The sequence below is a fragment of the Pteropus vampyrus genome, unplaced genomic scaffold (genome assembly GCF_000151845.1).
Source record: "Pteropus vampyrus isolate Shadow unplaced genomic scaffold, Pvam_2.0 Scaffold56, whole genome shotgun sequence".
NCBI lineage: Eukaryota > Metazoa > Chordata > Mammalia > Chiroptera > Pteropodidae > Pteropus > Pteropus vampyrus.
In genome coordinates, this window is record NW_011888837.1 from 3,916,427 (window position 1) to 3,938,563 (window position 22,137).

Here is a 22,137-nt window from a genome sequence, read left to right on the forward strand (position 1 = left end):
GTGCACATATGAGTGTTTTCTGCTGTTTGTAAATTATTCCTCAATTATTAAAATTTAGCAATACTATTCTGCTTCATTATGTCAATCATTTATGGAGAATCTACCGCATACCAAGCACTTTTAAGGGCAAAATGGTACTCTGAAGTCAACATTATTCAACGGTTCAAAAAGGCAATTTCTTCAAAGTTGCCATCTTTCACCTACTAGATTAACAAAAGTGAAAATGACTGATAATATCCAGTATTGTGAAGTGTGGAAAAACAGACTCTTTAATATACGGTACTGGTGGAAATACAAACTGTTATAACCTTTTGGAGGTACAATTTCAGAGTTTTAATCATAGTAGTAAAACTGGGATACATAAAGAGTAATCCCACTTCTAAGACATATTAGAAAGAAAGAAATGCACAACTGCACAAAGATGTACATTCCAGGTTGTTCATTGCTATATAAGAAAAAAATTTCAAATAATCTAAATGCCCATCAAGAGAGAAATGGTTTACTAAATGAGGGCACAACTATAAAACGCAAAATTATGTACTCATTAAAAACAGGGAAAATAGGAAAAGTCATTAGTGTAGACAAGAAATACTGTCCACAAGAGTTATGTATAATAACCAAAGTGTAGAATGATGCTACAAATCCCATCTTTGGAAAAAAGGCATGATACAAAAAGAAATCTATAAGATATGTGTTTTGGGTCTGAGGGGGGGAGAGGAAGGAAGGCTACATTTCGATTCTTGATGCCACTGGTAAGATACCTACTATGTTGTCTGAATATTAAAAAGAGCATATTAACTTTGTAATTTTAAAAATCATGATATTAAATATTCGCTTAGTTTCTGATAACCATCTAACAGATACATGTTACTGGTTAGGAAACAGGGCTCTAGAATTAAGGTCCGAAGTGTGAAAATTCACTTACCATTACTAGTAAAACAAGATTAGTAAAGTACCATACTAGAATTAGAGAGGTGAACTCTCTAACTCGTAAGGTGAACTCTCCAACTTTGTTTCCAAGAGATAATTTAAAACACATTTGATAAGCTTACCTGACAGAGTACTATTTTTTTCAGATAATCTGATATTAATCATCTTAGAAACAAAAATACAATAAACTGAATCCCAACTGTGAAACATCAGTTTATGTAGTCATTATTGTCAAAGACTATAAAACCAAAAGAAAACAACCTGATAAACAGTATAAAATTTGCAATTGCGATATGATTTCAATAATGTAAAAGTAATATATGCACTTGGACAAGAAAATGAAATTAATTTTTTAGATGTATTACTATAGCAAAATGATTATCAGAGCAGATTTCAATAGAAAAAAAAAAAACCAAAATGATTTTGTATCCCATCAGTTCTCTTTAATGCCAGGGATCTCTGAAATGACATCTCCATTTGTATTAAACTCTTATCCATACAGTGATAAAAACTAGATCTAAATATAATAAAATCTGTAAACACCTGGCTGCAACCACTACTATATATAAGCATCAAAATGCACAATCAAAAATTCAGCCTTTGAGAAGCCTGGAGTGTCCTGACCATCATCTATTATTATGAGTGATAAGAACTGGGGCATCTTTGCTCAAGTAGTTCTGAGGGGGAAAACAATTTCAGTCATTGCAAATTACTCACTTGAAAATTTATGTCGCACTTTTGGTAGTTATTGCATGCTTAGAAAAAAATGGCAAAACAAAAACTGCTAATAAGTCAAGACACTATGTCATCTAAAAAACCAAAAGACCCTCAAGAAACCAAAAGAAATTGAACATTTAGAAAAATAGAAAAAAATCTAAAGGATCAATTTTTCAGGACTGTGAAGTTATATGTACTATATCTGGCTTCTTATAAAAATAAGATCTCTAGTAACAGGATGCAGTTCTCTTTACCATAAAGAAACTACGTTACCAAAGGCTACATCTTTCCTAGAACAAGGCTTATCTCTACTGCTGGATACTGTTCCCTTTTGCCCTTACTCTGGGCTTATACTAGACAGGCTCAGGCCCTTTCTCATTAAACCACGGACTATTCCTATTCTCAAAAGCTAACCTTATATTAAAACTAGAACCTTCCGAAATTGCAGGTGGTCTTTGTTTAAAATGACTGCCGATCAAACAGCAATGCACCTCTCTTTAGGGCAGACCTTCAATTTGTTGTGGCAGACCATAGAATAAAGTGTCTAAATCAGGATCAAGTACTAAACATCAGTGGTAGAAATAAATAATAGACGTGATTTAAACCTTTTCTTTTTTTCAAGCCCCAAAGGAGGCAAGTCTTGAAGTTCAGAAACTATTAAAAGTGACCAAGCATTAAAAAATGAAATACTGTCCAACAAAAATAAAAGCATGGATTTATACTGTTTTAGTTTCACTACTAACCTACATGTTCCTTTATCTTCCTGAAATAGGTGGGACATTAGTTAGCTTCATTTATAGAAAAGAAAATTGATGTTAAAGAGTTTAAGTAAAGGATTCAAGGTTCCTCAGTTACAGAAATGAAAGAAGGATCTGAAATCAAGTCTCCTGCCTCTGTTGATATTTTCATTACACCTGGGTAAAAACAACCACAAGAACAGCCAGGGATGCAAGAATATAAAATATTTTTAAAGTCCAACTGTTTGCCTATATAATATTACTGGGAGGAGCTAAAAAGCAGGGGACAGTAACAGGAGATCCAAAAGTCATCCCAATATACCAACAATGGTATAAAGAAATATACAGAAATTAAAAAATAATAAGTGAGGCACCGTAGTCAAGAAACTGATATGACTGCTTCTGAAGCGGATTCAGATTCTGGGAGAAGAATCAGTGTGTTCTATCAGCTCTTAAACAGTGTCTACTAATCGAGAGTAAATACGTCACATTTGTCATTAAATTCTACTGAACTTACATTTGTAACTATCAAAACCAGCCTTGAAAACCAGTCATTCATGCCGACACCTCTCCCCTAGCATACAATAAGAGGGAAGAAGTCATATTTAAAGTAACCTGGGAAAGAATTTTCAAACCTGATGATAGGTAATCAACAGCAATAATTCTGTGGTATAAGGATGCTAAGAATTTAAAGACATTATTAGTATTTGTAGATTTTCAGTAACTGCTATGGAAATTTTCATGTTTGATCTAAGTGAAATATGGATAATGAATATTTCCTACTACCAGCAGTGCCAATACTATTCAAATCAAGAGTTGTCTGCTGACAATTCAAGTGTTCAGCTGCTGAGCACTCGACAACCAAATTATTATAAACTTATTTTCTTCTCCTTTCTACTTTTGATTCCCACTCACCCGACAAGCTTTCTAAGTTCTCTTCACTCTTAATACTTGTTCACTGTTGACTAATATTTTAACCCCGAATATTAGCAACCTTAACAGCTCTTAGTAAGCAGTCATTTGAGGTCCTTATCTTACCTACAATTCCTGATAACCTTTGAAAATGAAACGGCCTTTAGGGATTAAATCATAACACAAGGAATACACATGACTTAGTTCTAAAAATTTAAGAAAACGGAAAGGTAATATCACCAAAGAAACACATCATTCAGTTCTAAGAATTTCAAACTAATCATACTGTTTTTTAAAACTAGGAATCTTGGATATCAAAAGGACAACTGAAAACTAACAGGGCCAAATGTTTACTTAAAAACTTAGTTCACATACCTAAGGCTATATTAACTGCCAAATATGGAGCTGGATAAGGAATTCCCATCTTCCTCCCCGGTAGTATACGGGGCTTACTTACATAAGTTAATGGTTCACAGAACCAGGTACGTGCAATGCTAACATTTGGAAAACACACAAGATGTGAAGGCTTGTACCTAAAAACCAGTACTTTAACCCAAGTTAATATCACAACAACATGGGGAGCGGGTTAGGGGGGACAACTTTGCTATTACTGCAGCTTCGGTGCACGTGGTTTTTTTTGTTTGTTTGTTTAAAAGAGCAAAGGCACCTCCTCTCCCCAAAAAATCTATAGCGAAATTAAGTATACTTTGGGGAAAAAAAAATACTGATCTATACGGGAAATTGTAGATGCAAATCTATATTCTCCCCAAAGCGGCACAGGGCCATCTTAAGAAATCGGCTTTCAGAGACGCAGGTAAAATTCGATCAGATTCAACTAACAAATTCAACACTCTAGGGAAGGTTACGTTCCTCCCCTTGATTATCTTTCCCGCTACCCGCTACCCCCAGCCCACCCCATGTGGAGTAAGAGGAAGAAATCCACTCCCCAAAGCACTCAAATATCTTTTCTCTTCCTGGGTCATTAAGGGATCGTTCGCACAAAAAGGGCACGAAGAAGGCGTACCCTATAGATAGTCCCAGTTTTTGAACGAGGAAATAAACGCGAGAGCGGATAACAGGATCGCATAACAGGAGGTACTGGGCAAGCAAAGCAGCGGCTGCTTTCAAATCCCAATTCTGTTTCAGTACTCAGAAATGGTGCCCGGAGGCCTCTACTTTCGCATCTGCGTCGCTTCTGCCTCTGCCGACACAGCCTCTTTTCCCCTCCCCCACGGGCGGGGCGGCGACTGCCTACCCGCTCCCCTGGAACCGGGAATAAGAACTGCAAATGAGTCGGAGACAAGGATGATGGGCTCCCCATCCATAACATCCTCTACAGAAAGCCCACTCCTCCCACTGCCCGTATTAAGCCTCCATCAGCGAGCCTTTGGGAACTGCTACGTCCCCCTTCCCAGCTCACCACCTCATCACCAACAAACCCTGGCCCCCACCTGTGCCCTCGGAGCCCTCCGTCCGCACAACGCGCGCCGGTCACCTCCCTTCCCACGCGGCCTCCCATCCCTCACCTGAAAGGCTCGGCTTCTCTCACGCACACACGGCAGCGTAGGCAGCCGGCAAGAACAATGTCTCTCTGCCGCGACACCTCCGACACCCGGCTCACGCTCTGACGGTTGCCTCGAGCCGCCGCGCGCGAAGCGAATGTCCCCTTTCGACCACCACACCGACCTCCCTTCCCCGGCCCCCTAACACACCTCCAACCAACAGCAGCGGCGGGTATGTCGCGCGGAGGTCAGCAGGAGAGTCGCTGAGGATCGGCTGCAGCGGATTCTTCTCGCTAGCCGCCCCCTCCCTCCGACAAACCTCAAGCCTCGGAAGCCCGAGAGTAGCGAGCTCGTTTCCCCTACAACCACCTCTCCCCCGGCGCCAGGCGATGCGGCTAGCGACCAGGAACACGGACGTCCCGCCCCCTTTGCCACCGCCCCCTCTTATTGTTTTACCCCTGCCGAAAGGGCTGGGGAACCCCCCAGCACGGCTTCAGCCAATCACGCATCTCCTTCGCGAGTGGGACCCAACCTTCTCGCGTCCCTCTGCGGAGCACGCGCAGAATGCAGCCGCGCTCACGTACTCTCGCGCCCGGAAAGCCGGGGAACCGGAACCGGCCTAGAGCCGGGATGAGAGTCCGCTGATTTGACGTCACAAGGAGGCTGCCTTTCTCCTGCCTGAAAGCTCCTGGCCGCCCTTCGAGATCGCGCCAGAACAGGAGCCGGTTCTCTTGCAGCGTTGTCTCTTTTGCGCTATCTTCCGAACACCGATATTTCTGGTCCCTTTTGATTATTAATGTTAAGAGGGAAGGAATTTCGTAATTTTTCTTTCCGAACCTAGACTATGCAGGTTGCTCTAGATGAGTATAAAATGCAGCCACGGTTTCAGCTGTTTGCATCCTAAACTTACCTATATCATCAAGATCTACTGAGGTCAAAGTCATCCTAACAGCTCAAAGCAATATTATGGGCCTACTGGGTGTAGAAAAAAAGGTGACGTGGCCTCCACAGAAGGGAAAGAATCTATTTCTTTGCCCGTTCTGTATTTAGGTGTTGCTAAATACATACTAAGCATTTTACATACTAAGCCAGCTAAAAGTCTGAAATCTCAGGAGATATCAGGATTACAGCCCTGTCCTAGATCTAGGCACAGACTTGGCCCCGGGACATAGCTGGGAAAACACTAGACACTGACTCTCCTGACCTTCATTCATGGAAAAAGCCAAAAGTTACAGTCAAGGAAGCCACAGCACCTTAGTTCTGGCAATGTTTCGCAGAGAATATCAAGACAGTAGAAGAATTTTGGAAGGACGGATTGAGGAAATGGTGAAAGAAATGAAAAAGCAATTAGGAAAAGAAAGAAAACATTTATTAAATGCCCATGTACCAAACAATGCGGGCATACACATTTCATCAGTTTTCTTCACAATCCTATAAGAACGATTTTGGGATTTTTAACATGTGCAAACAGGTTTACAGAAGCAATGCCAACATTTGATCCTCCAAAATCTACAAAAAATATGGGCAGACCTTTATGACATCTTTTTCCCTAAAGCATCATAACATGCAGTATGCTCTTTAAATCTATACTTATGTACCAGGCACTCTTGTAATTACATAATTGTTAAAGCCTCACAATAACCCTATAAAGTAGTTATGGCCTATTTTATGCCCATTTTACAGATGAGGAAATTGAAACTTAGGTCAAGTGGCTTGGCCAAGGTCACACAGCTACTATTTGGTGGAACTGGAATTCATACACAAGCAGTCTGCTTTCACACTCCATGCCTTTAACCTCACGCTATAAAATACTCTCATTGTATTAATTGCCACAACTTATTTATCTCCTCTACTGTTGACGGGCCTTCTGGTTTCTAGTTTGGGGCTCTTATGCACAATGATGTTATTCTTCACTGTGTATCCTGGTGCACAGGTACAAAAGTTTCTCTAGAGCAGTGGTTCTCAGAAATTAACGTGCATCGCAATCTCCTACAGAACTTGTTAAAACAGATTTCTGGGCCCTACTCCCAGGGTTTCTAATTCTGCAACTTTGTGTTGAGGCCTGAGAATCTGAATTTGTAACAAGTTTCCAGGTGATGCTGCTGCCACTGTATCAGCAATTAAACCACACTTTAAAAGCCACTGATCTACATCATGAGTTGGCACACTTACACTGTAAAGGACCAGATAGTAAATATTTTAGGTTTTGAGGGCCACAAATGATCTCTGGTCTCTTTATTTTAATCCTTTAAAAATGTAAAAAAATATTCTTAGCTCTAGGGCTATACAAAAATAGGCTCCAGGCAACCTCTGCTCTAGGGTATATACCAATAAGTGAACTTACTGGGAAAAAAGATTCAGCTATCTTCAATTTTAGTTGAAAAAAAAAAAAACCTAAACTGTTTCCTAAGTGGCAATTTTTACTTCCTAAATGTCTCTCAAGTCCATGCCCTCTCAATGTCTTTCCAAACCTTTAGCCTCTGCACAGGTTCAGGCCCCTTTCACCTTTCCAGAATGATTGCAGTAGTCTCCTAAGGCCCTCTAAAGATAACCTCCATGAAACAGTCCCACCCCAATAAGGCAGAGAGACCAGTATGAATTGTATTCATTCAGTGGCTCAAGCCAAAAACCTTTAAGTCACTCTATACTCTTTTTTTCACACCACAAGCCAATCACCAGTAAATTTCCGTTCCCTCTACCTTCCAACATTTATTCTGGATTAAACACCTCTCATCACTATTACTACTATTATCAAGTCCAGGCGTCCATTACCTACTGTAATAGCCTTCTACTTGGTCTGAATGCTTCCACTCCTACCCTACTATATAGTCTCCTCACAGCAGCCAGATCCTTTATAGCTATATCAAATGACAGTCTCAAAACCTTTAAAAGGCAACACAATAAAATCCCAACTCCTTACCGTGGCCTAACAAGGCCTACCTGATCTAATCCTTACCTATTACTTCCACCTCTTTTCCTACCATTTTTCACAGCTCTTCCTTTGACACTCCAATCATATTCCCACTCCAATGTAGGCCTTGGATGTAAACCTTTATCAAAAGCCCATGAAAATCAAAGTAAATTACATCTACTGATTTCTTCAAGTACTTATACTGAAATACCTCACTCAAGCATTGTAACGGTGAGTTAGGTATAATTTTCCCATACACAAACCACCCCTTTTAGAATTTCAGTTAACCTAATACTGCTTAAATAGTCTACTAGCTTGTCTAGACTGTATTTTTTGGTTATATTCTTTATACATTATACAGTTGCAAGTTTCTCTTCTAAATTATTTTTTATAAATAAAAATCAAATGATAACCTAGAGGTTTAAGTATCCACTTAATAATAGCTTAAAGCCTTACAATATTCTTAAAAATACCTGGATTCATTCATTCAATAGCCATCACTGAATGCCAATGTATCAAGCAGGCTGGGGATGAGGAAGAAATAATTGAAACATAGTATCTTCAGGGAATTGGCAGAGGGAAGGAGAAAGGGGGAGAAAGCAAGAGGAGGATAGAGAAAAACAGAAAGACAGGGAGAACAAAACAAAAAGGCAACAACCAAATGGGAGAAGATATTTGTAAATGATACCTCTCATAAGGGACTAATATCCAAAACATATAAAGAACTCATATAATGCAACAACAAAAATCTGATTAAAAAAATGAGCAGAGAGTCTATGGCCATGCCACCCTGAACAAGCCTAATACTGTCTGATCTTGGAAGCTAAGCAGAGTCGGTCCTGGTTAGTACTTGGATGGGAGACCCACCTAGGAATATCAGGTGTTGTAGGCATAAAAATAAACAATACGGGATTGTAAACTGACAAGGTCCTTGCAATCTGTGAGGTTAACCAAGGGTTGCCTCACCTAAAAAATTTTTTAAAAAATGAGCAGACGACCTGAATAGACGCTTCCAAAATGACATACAAAAGGCCAACAGATATATGAAAAAATGCTCAACATCACTAGCTCTAAGGGAAAAGCAAATCAAAACCATGATGAGCTACCACCTCATACCTATTAGAATGGCTATTATCAACAAGACAAGTAATAAGTGTTGGAGAAGATGTGAAAAGGGAATCCTCATACATTGCTGGTGGGAATGTAAATTAATGCAACCACTATGGAAAATAATATAGAGTTTCCTCAAAAAAACTAACAGAGCTACCATATGACCAGCAATCTCTCTTCTGGGTATCTATCTACCTGAAAATTTTGAAAACATTTGTTTGTAAAGATATATGCATCCCTATGTTCATTGCAGCATAATTTACAATAGCCAAGACATGGAAATGACCCCAGGGTCCTTCAAGGAATGACTGGATAAAGAAAATATGGTACATAAACAATGTAATACTATTCAGCCATAAAAAAAGATAAAATATTGCCAGTCATGACAACATGGATGGATCTTGAGAATATTATGCTAAGTGAAATAAGTCAGAAAAGGATAAGAACCATATGACTTCACTCATATATGAGATATAAAAGAAAAAAAAACAACAACAAATGAACACACAAAACAAAAAACTCACAGATACAGACAACAGAATGCGGGTTGCCAGAGGAGAAGAGGGGGAGGATGAAGAGGGTAAAGGGGATCAAATACAAGGTGATGGAAGGAGACTAGACTTCAGGTGCGGAGCACACAAGAGTCTATAGATGTTGAATTATAAACTTTACGCCTGAAATTTATGTACTGTTATTAACCAATGTTACTCCAATAAATTTAATTTAAAAAAGAAAAGAGGAAGGGAGACACAGAAAAAGAAGGAGAGTCAGAGAAAGACAGTAGGGAGACAACAGAGGGTACTGTTAAGTGATGTTACACTAGGGATACAGAAATAGCACTTTGTACTTCAAAATATCGATTGAATTTTTAAATTTATAATTTAGTATCTGCTATTTCCCCTCACAGACACACACTCTATAAGTTCTACGAAGAAAGAACTCTTGTTCATCTCTGATCCAGCACCCGGTGCTGGCACACTGAAAGTGCTCCCTAAGCTGCTCCATCTGTTGGCTGATTAACAATTGTGAGAGCACAGAGGGAGGGCACAACAGTCTTTCTCTGGGCTTCTAGTATTTTTGATGTTTTTGCACTACCTTCTAGAAAAATATATGCTTTATTTTTATTCTTTCTTGATTAATAATAGTTTTTAAAACTATAATTTTCCCTCACCTATAGTTTAGGCCAAATCCCATACGTTTTCTTTACTACTATTGTGTTCTAAATAATTTGGAAGCATAGTTTCTTTTTCTTCTTTGATTTGGTTATTGTTAAGAGAGAGCTGACTGAGAATGTCTAAGTAGTCTGGATTTTTAAATTTAAACTTTTTACTTTTACTTGTTTTAGTACTTGTAGTCTGTGAGTGTGGCATGTATTATTTCTGTGCTTTGTGGCATTTCTTGAGATTTTTTTTTTGTGGCCTAATGTAGGTACAAGTTTTATAAATTGTCTATAAAACTTTAGTCTATTGAAATGATCTTCTTTTACCGTGTTAATTTTTTATATTTTTAAATTTTAACTTTTTATTGTGAAATAATTTTATAGATCCTAAAAAGCTGCAAAATAGTAAATGAATTTCCATATGCTCTTCACCTATATTCTTCAATATTAGTAGATACATTTGCTTTATCATTCTCATTAATCTTTTCTTTCCTTCCCCGATCACTCATAGTCTGTCAATTCCTTGAGGACACTACATTTCAATTGCTTATACCTTATCCTGAGCCTAGTACTGTGCTAGATACATTGGCACTCAATGGTAGCTACTGAATGAACAAATCCAGGAGTTTCAAAAAAAACCTGTTAAATGGTTATTACAGATACTGTCAGACAATTGGTAGATTGTAACGAAAACTTTGTCCATAAAAAAGCATCTAGAAGAGGCTCTAGTTTAAATTGTTTTTCATGTCCCTTTACCCATAAATACTTGTGTGTATTTCTTAAAGGACAAGAACATTCTCTTATATAACCACAATATAATTATCAAAATCAGTAGTTAATAACATTTATACAATACTATAATCTATAGACATTCATATTTCATCAGTTATCTAAGTAATATCCTCTATAGCAAAAGGAAGAGAATTGTTTTCTGGTCCAGGATACAATTCAGAATTACAAATTCATTTAGTTGTCATGTCACCTTAGTCTTCTGTAATCTAAAGTAGTTCCTCAATCTTTTTCTTTCATGACCTTGCTATTTTTAAGAGTACAGGATGATTATTTTGAAGAACGCTCCCTAAATTTGGTAACCTCTGATATTTTCCTTATATTTAGATGCAGATTATATATTTTTGGCAAAAATAGCATAGGAGTACTGTTTTGTCCCTCTCAGTGTATCATATCAGGAGGCGCATGATAAACCATTTGCCCCATCACTGTTGATGTTAGCTTTCATCACTTGGTTAATACAGTGTCTGCCAGGATTGTCCAATGTACAGTTTCTATTTTCTCCTTTGTAATTAATAAGTATCTTGTGTGAGGTCGTACTTTGAGACTATGTACATGTTTCATTTCTCATCACACTTTCGCCTACCATCAATTTTTTATGGTGGCTGCCAAATGGTGATTTTTCTAATTCCATCATTCTTTCTACATTTATTAGCTGCAACTGGACTGCAGGGAAGACCTCTCCTTCTTTCCTGTTTTTAAAAATTCTTTTATTTACATCAGTGTGAACTCATAGATGACTATTTTATAATCCATTAGTATGGACATTTAGTTTCATACTCACATTGTTCCCAATTTGGCCAGTGGAAGCCCTACCAAGTTAGCACTCATGCATTATACATTTTAATTTTACTTGGCACATGAAAATAAACTACTGTATCTTTTCAAAGAGTAAAAAAATTAAAAAGTGACAAGGGCTTAAAAAAAGACAATGGTAAAGAGAAAAGAAATTTAAGAAGTATAGAAGTGGCAAAAAAAAATGTGATGATTAACCAGATACGGAGAGTAAGCAAAATTCTAGGATGGGATGCTTTGCTGGTTTTGCCTGGATTAACAAAAGACTGATAGATAATATTCACTGAGAAGGGGAATGCAGAACTTTGGTGAACATTCTTCCAAATGTTTTTCTACCAATATGCTTAGATAAAATAATATACTAGCTGCTTCATTCAATACTTTCTGATTTAATGTCTTATTAGGAAGGTCTCCTCTGACTGCTGAATCAAAAGAAACCCTGGTCACTTTCCATCTCTTACTCTACTCTACTTCTGTTCATAGCACTAAAAATTGTTGGCCTCCCCAATAAACTATAAGTTCCATAGGGCCTCAGATTTTATGTTTTGTTCAATACTGTCTGCCACAAAGGAGACATTCAAAAATAATTAATGAATAAATAAATATATGTGAAGAGAGAGAGAGAGAGAGAGAAATAGTCTCATAATTAAAGATTGTTTTGCAGGATAATGTTTCTCCTGAACAGTATAACTTGGATATCATTTTATGTTATTACATAAGTCTACTTAACTTTTTTTCAGTGGTTACATAGGTGAGGAACGACTTCCTGAACTTAGACATAACAGAATAAATTATAAAGAACGTTATGAGGATGCAACCAAAATAAATACAAGTTATATGCTTTAGTCAAAGAACTAATAAAACTTGTTAAGAAACCAATATGAAAACCTAATCAATAAATGTGCAAGGGATGTCCAATTTATAGAAAAAAGGACATAGTATTTAACATATATGAAGAGCTGTTAAACTGAAACAATGGCAAACCATGATCAAATTGGAAAATATTTTTAAATGAAAACATCAATATGCGATAAAGCCCCTTTGTAGATTTCTGCAAGTAAATATTGATTCATCCTTTTAAGAAAGCAATTTGGCAAGATATATCAAAAGCTCTAGAATATACTTTTTAAGCCAATAATTTAAGCCAATTCTGGATATTTGTCCTTCTTAGGATATAAACCAAGAAGTTCATTGTGATGCTATTTATTTATTATTTAAAAACTGGAGGCATCTTAAATATCCAGTAACAGTGAATGGTCAAATACACTATGATAAAAATTTTAGACACATCTATATCTAAAACTGTAAATTTAAATATTTAGGAATATATTTTTATGTCACATTATTTATGTTTCAATCTTAAGTCAAATATGTTTATGATACAATCTTAAGTAAAAAATATACTCAGTTTTCATTAAGCAGGAACATGTTTCATGTTTTTGGTGGGCTTAATGTTTGTCTGTACCTCCTACTTTTCCATTCTAATAAGTAACTTTCACGATAAAAAAAATTTGTTAGACAATTAAGGCATTGCTTTGGTGCCTGAGGGAAGGAAAGGTTTTAATTTTTCATTCAAGCAGCTGTCTCCCTTCTCTCTCATAACATAAATGAACATTTATATCATCTGACTAGAAGTACCAAATCGAGACATCAGAAGATATAAATGGTAAAACAAAATAAATAAAATGAATAAAGGAGAAATCAGACAAATCAGATAGCAATCTACCAACTGATGTTGATGAAGAAAAAGATACTGCCAGAGATATCATGGGATGACTCTGATAAACATTTTTTATCAGGAAAAAAAGAATCAGATTCCCTCACCATTAGCAGGACTTATCCATACAGAGAACAAAGGAGTGATTGCCAGATGGGAGGAGAGTTCAGGGGCTGGATAAAAAAGGTGAAGGGATTAAGAAGTACAAATCGGTAGTTACAAAATAGTCACTGGGATGTGAAGTACAGCACAGGGAATATAGTCAATAATACTGTAATAACCATGCATACTAGACTAATTGGGGGAATCACTTCATAAAATGTATAAATATCTAACCACTGCACTGTATACCTGAAACTAATATAAAATAATATTAAATGTCAACTCTAATTGAAAAATAAGTTTTTAGCATTCCTCAAAATTGAAAAAAGCATCATCATTAGCAGGTGACTTTTTAAAGAGTAAAATTACTAGAATTACATTAATTGATTCCTGGTTTTTATTATAGATTTCAGCATAAAATACTTGACTGACATTTAATCTGCAAGGCTTTCCCTCTAAACCCTCTTATTTGACCACTTTAATTTTAGTAGATCTTAAAAGATCAAACAACTCCATTACCACCATTTTGCTGATAAAGTGGGTGTAAAAAGGATGACTTTAGGTAGATATTTAAGGGCCACATACTCCATATAAGTAAGGTTTGTGTTAAGACCCAAAAAGATGAAGACCAAACACTGGAAAAGAGTCAAATCCAAATGCTTAAAGGATACTCGTTTTTCTTGGAAAATGTCTTTACTTATCACAATGTTAACCTTTCAAGATGTACAAAACATTTACCCTTTTGTGACATGTGTAACAAATGTCTTGGACCCGCTACCAATTCAGTTAGTAAGGATTATGCTGCCAACAGCGTAGTTTGGGCTCTGGAACCAGGCTGCCTGATTTGCATTCTACCTTCACCTCACATTTATTAGATATGTTACCCAGGCATATTACCTTAGGCAAGAAGCTTAACTTTTCTGTGCTTCAGTGTTTCTCATCTGTAAAATGGGGACAACAATATTCACCTTAGTAGGGCACTATGAAGATTAGATGAGTTAATACATTAAAACATTTATAACCATGCCTGGTACATGGTAAATCCTCAATAAACATCAGCACTTAACATTTGGTGCTTGAAAAGGTATATGCAGCAATTGCATTCAAGTGATTCCTTTTTCACTGTTCACTGCTTTGCTTTGAAGTAACAACTTACATTTGTATAGCCTTTCATAGTTTCCAAAACACTTGCAAACACATTATCTCATTTCAGTTTCACAAGCAATTTGCAAAGTAGGTAAGCTGCACAAGGCTAAAAGTGGCCAATTTAAAGAGACCCCAGAGTTCCCCCTGGCTCATGCCATTATACCATATCCCATTGCTAAATGATGAACCTCTGTAAAGGTGGAACATACCTAATTGAAAATATGTTACTCTGAGAGTTTCAGGGCTCTCTTGGCGCGGCTGGCTTCTTCACAAAGCTTTGTGATGCTCAGAGAAACCTCCCAGGAGTAAGATGAATTCATTCCTTTTAGAGCAGGAGAGGAGAAAGGCTATTATGGCCTGAAGAAAGAATCAAACAGTGATTTCTCCAGAAATCTCTCTGTCCATTATCTTTGTGAGACTGGGACAGATTAGGGTTTGAAGAAATGTTCTTCCTCTCTATTTGATCATTGTTTGTGAAATGTCATACAGTCAGAAAGGTGCATAAAACATTTGCATGGCCTGCCCATTTGTTTTCAAGTATAAAATATAAAAATATGAGTGACTGCTATAGGTGGTAGATTTTAGCTATATAACTTATTTTGATCATATCAAAGTTTTCAAGTAGAAGATATCCTAAATGCTACCAGGGCTTAAGAGAATAAAGGCTGCAAAATCTAAGGAGGTCACTTCTTCAGAATTTAGAGACAAAAATCTCATCTAAAATCAACATCCAAAGAATTAGGCTATGGGATTACAAAAGTAACCCATGCTGAATAATGGTTTGTACATTCTAATGGATTCTAGCCAGTGCTCACAATGACAGTTAAAATCACCTCAGGCCAAGTGATCCAAGAGATACATAATCCTGGAAAGTGTAAGACTAAAGGTAATGTAAATAAAAGAGGATTCATCTGCCCTGAGTTGTCTGGAATTCAAAAAATGATGACTTTGGAAAGAGGCAAAACTTCACCAGTGTTTATCTCACACTGTCCAGGGTAGACTATATTTGGCAGGCACAAATATTCTAGACATCACTGGGCTACAGGGTTTGTAGAATTCTTCAAATTTTACAGTCTGGATATGAGATTGCCGCGAGGTTACCCAATTCTCTCCTCTTTGATCTAATGCTCGCCAAGCACTCTGACCCAAAGGAGGGCCCCACCCCAGTCAGTGGATATGGGGATATTCAGTATATTGGAAAGACCTATCTCTCTTTGTGAAATGGCATCTGGTAGGTCACTAATCAGTCTCCAAGGAATTAAGTTAGTGTCAACCAGTATCCTTGAGTCAGATTTCCTAAGCCAGAGGTAGGGGGTGGGGGGAGTTGTACTGCAAGAAGCCAGAGCTAAGGAACAAATTCTCCACTTAAATAGAGGAGTACAAAACACATGGGATCAAGTCCCATTTTCTTCACTAACTAGTTTTGTGACACTGATCAGATTAGTTCATTTCTTTGACTTTAGTTTCTTCATAGATAAACAGCCAACTTTAAAGTTATTGGTAGGTTTATTTATAGTGTTTAGCACAGTTGCTGGCATAATGGGTGTACAGGTCCAACTGCTATTAAAAAACTGAGGCAGACCTTCAAAATCAGGAGACCCCAACATGGCACTACAGAAAGTCAGAAACACTAGCCCAGGTCTATCCTCCATCCTTCCACTCCCCCGTCTCCTCTTGGGTCAAATTCTTAGTTTGACAGTGTAGAGAAACCATGGCATACGTCGTTGTCTTAAACAGACTGTCAAATTCAGAAGGAGGAGGAAAAGGAAATTTGAAAGCAAATTTGTTTCACCAATCTCTTTTAGCAATCAAGCTATAAAACTATTCAGGGTAATAAAAGACCAACTGTATGCAAAAGATAAGGCATTTATCAGCAGAAAAAAAAAATTAGAAGATGGTAGGGCAGTTGTGAAACTTCTAATTAGAAATAGCTCATCATAAAAAATTATGCAGCTGATACAGTGAAAGCTTTTTGGTTTTCTTATACCTTGGCCTGTTGAGAGCGGAACACAGCCAATTCCTCGAGCAAAATGTCAGTATCCACTCTTATTTCCACCTACTTGTTTCCAGGTGTAACCACTTCCTTGTAGGTTCTAGGCTAGCCCAACTCTGGATTCTGGCTCAAAGGCAGCAGAATATTTCACTGAGCTTTATAAACCTCAGCAGGAAGCATAGAAGTTTATGACTAAGGCAAGAAACTTCCTCAGAATCAAGAATTGTCCTATAGATCATAAACCTGTTTCGTTGTTGTTTTAAATATCTTTACCCTCCTCCTTCCAGAATGCCTCTCTGACCTATGCCTTGTTGACTCATACTCTCAGGGTGAGCCCTGATTATAGAAATACATTTCCTGGCTCCTGGCAGCTGGCTCAAAACTGACAGGAGCCCCCAGTCACATTCTCTTATTTAGCTCCCTGATCCCTAGCTCCAGAGCCATGACCCCAAATTACCCAGGTTCTTGGTGGTAACCTGAAAAAGGAAAGACAACTGAAAGTTACTGAACAAAGGCCTTTGGTGCACAAGAAAGCAGTCCCAGATAAAGTATGACCACAGGGGCAATAATGTTGAAAGCAGTTTTTTTTTTTTTCTACAAGCAACCTAGACCTGTAGAAAATCCAAAGAACTTTCAGCGCCTTAAGAAAAAGAGTAAAAAGAGGGTGAGGGGGCTTTTCTGTGGGCACAGTTGGGGGGAAAAAAAGAGCATTAATAAAAATTGTCGAAGGTTTCCAGATTTATTCAAGTGACTGTATTACTTTAAATATTGCTCTAAACCAGTTTAACCTGTGGTCTATGCACATTTTGGGGAGTGGAGATAGAGATTGTTTGTGAAACCATAAACATTTTGTATGTATGTGTGTACACATCTTTTTTTGCTGAAAGGTCCATATGTCATTGCCTTCTAAAATGTATCTCTATGTCCTAAAAGGTTAAGAACCAATGATCTAGAGCATTTTTCCTGAATGTATATCATGTCAGTAATGAATCGTTTACTAAAATGCTTTATAGTATAAAGAATGCTATTTTCATTCAAAAGTCATATTTAAAATCCGGTGGTAATCAATAACATTAGTTTATCATACCTGTGGATGCTGAACTATTTCCTAGTTTTGATACTGTACCCTACTTATATAAGATGTCAAACTGCGTGAGATGGGATAAAGGTTGCATAGGACCTCCCTGTACATTTCTTTGTAACTTCCTACTAATCTATACATATTTTACTTCAAAATAAACAATTAAATTTTTTTTAAATCATTAGTTCTAGAATCTGGTGGAGACTGGTTCTTAATCCTAGCTCTGCATTTAAAATTTGTATGATGCTGGTCAAGTAAAGTTCTCTGAGACTGTTTCCTCATCTGCAAAACGGCACAACTGCAATTCCTACTTCACAGAACTGTCACATATACAGTTCTTAACACAGGGCCTGACTCATAAAGCATCTTATAAATATAAACCATCGTGATTACCGTTGGGCCATACGGTCATAGCTCAGCCATCACCTTTCACTGGGTGAGACGTACATGGCTTTCAGACATGGTTCTTAAAGGGGAAATAAATGGTCTCCTTCAAGGTAGTCTTGGAAAGCCTAATCGATAAAGTGACAGTAAACATTATAAACAAGGACCTGCTCTTTGGAAATAAAAAACCTAGTGTAACAGAGAATAATAAGGGGTTAATAAAGGATGGGAGAGAAGCAAGAGCACATGCACGCACCCACACACACAGGGCAAAAGCAGAGAATGCGACCATTTTTTCAAATGGGTGTTCCAGTCCCTATTTGCTCTGTATCAACAGTGTGCTTAAGGACCCTTAAAGTTAGTATCTTCATATACGTTGTTCGTTTAATAGTAGACAAAATAATGATAGTGTGCATTTCACAAAGCTGCATGTTTTCCATTAAGGATTATTAACTAAATCTAAAGTTTGGAAATGGGCCGACATTATGATTTTTAAAAGAAAAATAAAAAGACAGTCATATATTTAATAATTTGTATTATTAACTTGCTTTCAAGGAGTGTAAATGCTAATGGAAGAGACACATGCGAAGAATTTTAATATGACTGCAACACAGTAAGGTTTAAAACAGATTTGCATGGGGTACATTGAGAACGGAGAAAAGGGGCAATTATATCAACCTAGAGGTTGATAACAGCTGCCCCAAACTAGAGGCTGACAACTATCTCAGGCAGAAGAAGCAACAAGAGCAAAGATGCAACAGCAGTCACGGCACTGGCAAGACAAGTAGTTTGTATTACTACAAGTTCAAAGCCAGGCATGATCTATCAGAAAGGGAGGGGGAGAGATAAGTGGCATTTAAAGAAAAATTTTCTTCAAGCTTTGCCACTGAACATAAATCCTAGAAAAAATATTTGTGCAAGCACTTTTATCACAGAATACCTCTTTCTGTGATGAGCAAAAATGACTAGACATACATCTTGGAAAAGCTGGGCTTAATTTCCATGAACAAACTCGGCATTTCCTTTCCATTTTTCTCTTCAAACCAAGAACATATAGTTTTTAAGCATTTAAAAGCAATACTTTTTTTTCCCTCGGAACTGACAAGTATCTGATGACCTTTCCTATAAAATGTGAGATCTTAAAGGAAGCATAGAGGAAGTTGGAGCAACACTTAGTCTTAGAAACCTGTAGAAGTGATTGGCTTCTGCCTGTTTGCTTATGGATATATTTTCTAATTTTTAGAGATTTCTGGTCTGGGACTAAACATCATTGCTAATTTTATGGACACAGGGAAGTAGTATCCAGTGAAGGAAAGCACATTTATTGGTTATTACGTTTGTCATATGCATTTCATATGTCACAGAGCTTGTTTTCAATGCCTCTCATCTGGTTGGCTTCAAACCAAGACATGAACCTCATACCCCAGTTGTTCTGCGAGGTTTATTTGGGGGAAAGAAAGCACAGTAGAAGAACTGCACCCTCCTCCCTTTTCAGAGTCTCCCCAAAGCACCTGAATATTCAAATACATTAGGAAAGGCCTGATTCACAAAGACCTTCCTTGTGCTTTATTCTGAAAAGCAAACCTTTTGTTGGTCCATGAAAAAAATTCTACAGAGAACAAATTTCTCTGCAAAGTACTTTGCCACGTTCACCAAGCATTCCACTAGCTCATTTGAGTGTGCAGGGAGAGAAGAAATTGGTAAGAAAACTAGGAGTAAATTATATGGCACCTTCTAACACTCGTAGGTATAAAACACTACTTCATCCCTAGCTATATGTTTGGCCTTTTACTCAAACATTCCTAAGTGAAGAAAGGAGTTGGTCTACGGTATTGAATATTAGATGTGAAAGAGAAATAAAATTTTAAATAGGAGGAAAAATCATAAACAGTTTGCAAAGACATGCCAAAATAAAAAGATCCCAGGAAGAAAGACCTAGAGAGAGAATTCAATCTCTTAACGTTTGTTAATGTTCATAAATGTTCAAGTTTATTCAGTTTAGGTTTAATAACTTGTGCAACTAGCTCTGCAACACCAAGATGTTATCATTTGCCCTCAACAATGTTGGTCTTCTGAGTTTAAATTCCCAAAACAAATCCTTCAGGAATGGATTATTTTCACACTGACCAAGGGATGTGGCTTATTCAATAAGTCACCTAAAGAATAACTTAGAGTCTCAATTAACCTCTCCAAATAATTTATTCCAAAGGAAACTGGGTGAATTCGACATCAAAAGATTGTCATGGCTACAGGTAATAATAAGGATGAATCTCAGAAACATAATGTTGAGTAAAAAAAAGCCAGACACACACAAAAAGGACATATTCTATAATTCCATTGGTACAAAGTTCAAATGGAGGCAAAACCAATCTATGCTCATAGAAGTCAGAAGAGTAATTACTCTTGAAGAGAGGGACACAGAGAAGCTTCTGAGATGCCCATAAACTTCAGCTATTGACTCGGGTGCTAGTTCTCTGGTGAGTTAAGTTTGCAAAATTTTATTGAGTTACATACTTATGGTTTGTACTTTTTTGTACACATGTTATGTTTCAAGAAAAATAACAAAGATCATCATGGGTCCTGCATCAATGAAGCAGGGTTAAAAACCAACATGAGTCCAGAACAGGGAAATCTATAGAGGAGGAAAGCGGTTGCTTAGGGATGGCAGTTGACAGCTAAATGATACAGAGTTTCCTTTTGATGTGATGAGAACGTTATAAAAGTGACTGTGGTGTTGGTGGCACAATTCTGTGAATATAGTAAAAACCACTGAATTGCACACTTTCAAAAAATGAAAATAAAAACCAACATTGGAGGTTTTTTTTTTAATGTTCTTCATTGCTCAGTCCTGCCGACTAGTCCCTGTTTATTCCCTAGACTCTCAGATTGAGTATCTGCGTGGAATGAGTACAGTTGCCCATTTCCACTTGAAGAAAGAACTAATTAAAATAACACTACTTGAGTTCAAAGGCCTTCCTAACCTCTGTTTATTACTCACTGCTTCCTTCTGTGAGCAATGCTCAGCTGAAGTCAATATTGTGGAGGGGACACAGTGGTTCTCAACCTTGGCTGCACACTGATATCACCTGGGGGACTTTAACTACTGATGCCTGAGTCCATCCTTACAGATTTTATTTAAATGATATGGGGTGCCATCTAGATGTCTGAATTTCTTTAAAGCTCCTCAAAGACCAAATGCATGCTGATAATTTGCATACACACACACACACACACACACACACACACACACACACACGGCACATGACACAAATTGAAAATCTAAATTCTCACTCTGCCATTTATTAGCTGTGTAACACGAATAAATTATTTGATCTCTCTGAATTCCAGGATGAGTTTGAGACATACCTAGCACACTATAGGCTTTTAAAAAATGTTAGTTACCCTTCTTTTTTCTTTCCCTTCAAATACTAGAGGATGTTTTAATTTTAAAGCTGTTTTCTTTTGACTATTATCAAAGTCCAAACTGATCTTTAGAGTCCTGTGATGAATCTCTTGTCTTCTGGCTCCCTGTTTCCTGGACCTGCAGATTGGGAATCTGATCCCTGCCTTGACTGATCTCCCAGAAGCTGGTATCTAGACCACCTGTCAACCCATTTCTTATTTTGGCTTCCCTGCTTGCTCTCTCTTTATTGCTGCTGAAAAGCCAAGCATGCCATGACAGCAAACTTTGAGCTGGATCTTAAAAATCAGGTAGGATTTGGATTTGGATCAATGAAGAAAATGGAGTTGGGCAGTCCAGATAATGGGACATGCAGAACAAAGAGAAGAGCCATGAAAGCACAAGATGTCAGGGAGCATGGAGTGCCTTGGAGGGGTTTCTGGAGAGCAGAGGTTGCAAACCGAGAGCCTGCAGGCCACATCTAGCTCACAGCTGTTCTGCTTAGCCCTCGCAGTGTTTAAAAGGTTTTTGAATTGATTGCTAACATTTAAAATTGGGAGATTCCACATCAAAACCAGGTGTCTAGTTTTTCTTGAAAAAGATGACGAGTTGACAACACTGGACCCACATTCCACATGGAAAGCATGGGGAGCAGTAGCTGCTGTTACCTTGGGATGGGCATCCTCTCTCCGGTTCTCTGCAGTTTCCACCACCCACTTCACCTCTTCATTTACTGGCCTGCCTCTCTAGGT

General features: G+C 37.6%; 1 protein-coding gene and 1 pseudogene across 5 annotated transcripts in view; one reads left to right on the forward strand and one right to left on the reverse strand.

Annotated features, from left to right (window-relative positions):
* G3BP2 (G3BP stress granule assembly factor 2) overlaps window positions 1-22,137 on the reverse strand; it is a 67,933-nt gene that overhangs the window by 21,363 nt on the left and 24,433 nt on the right. For 2 of the 5 annotated variants that reach the window (XM_011360550.2, XM_011360547.2), the window contains exon 1: window positions 5,009-5,282. The exons of 2 other annotated variants lie outside the window; for them this stretch is intronic. The gene's annotated coding sequence lies outside the window, so the exon portion shown is untranslated. Of the gene's footprint in view, window positions 1-4,822; window positions 4,965-5,008; window positions 5,283-22,137 lie in introns of those variants that run through there. One more of the 5 variants, XM_011360549.2, reaches the window with a different exon arrangement.
* LOC111740002 lies at window positions 8,482-8,601 on the forward strand (annotated as a pseudogene).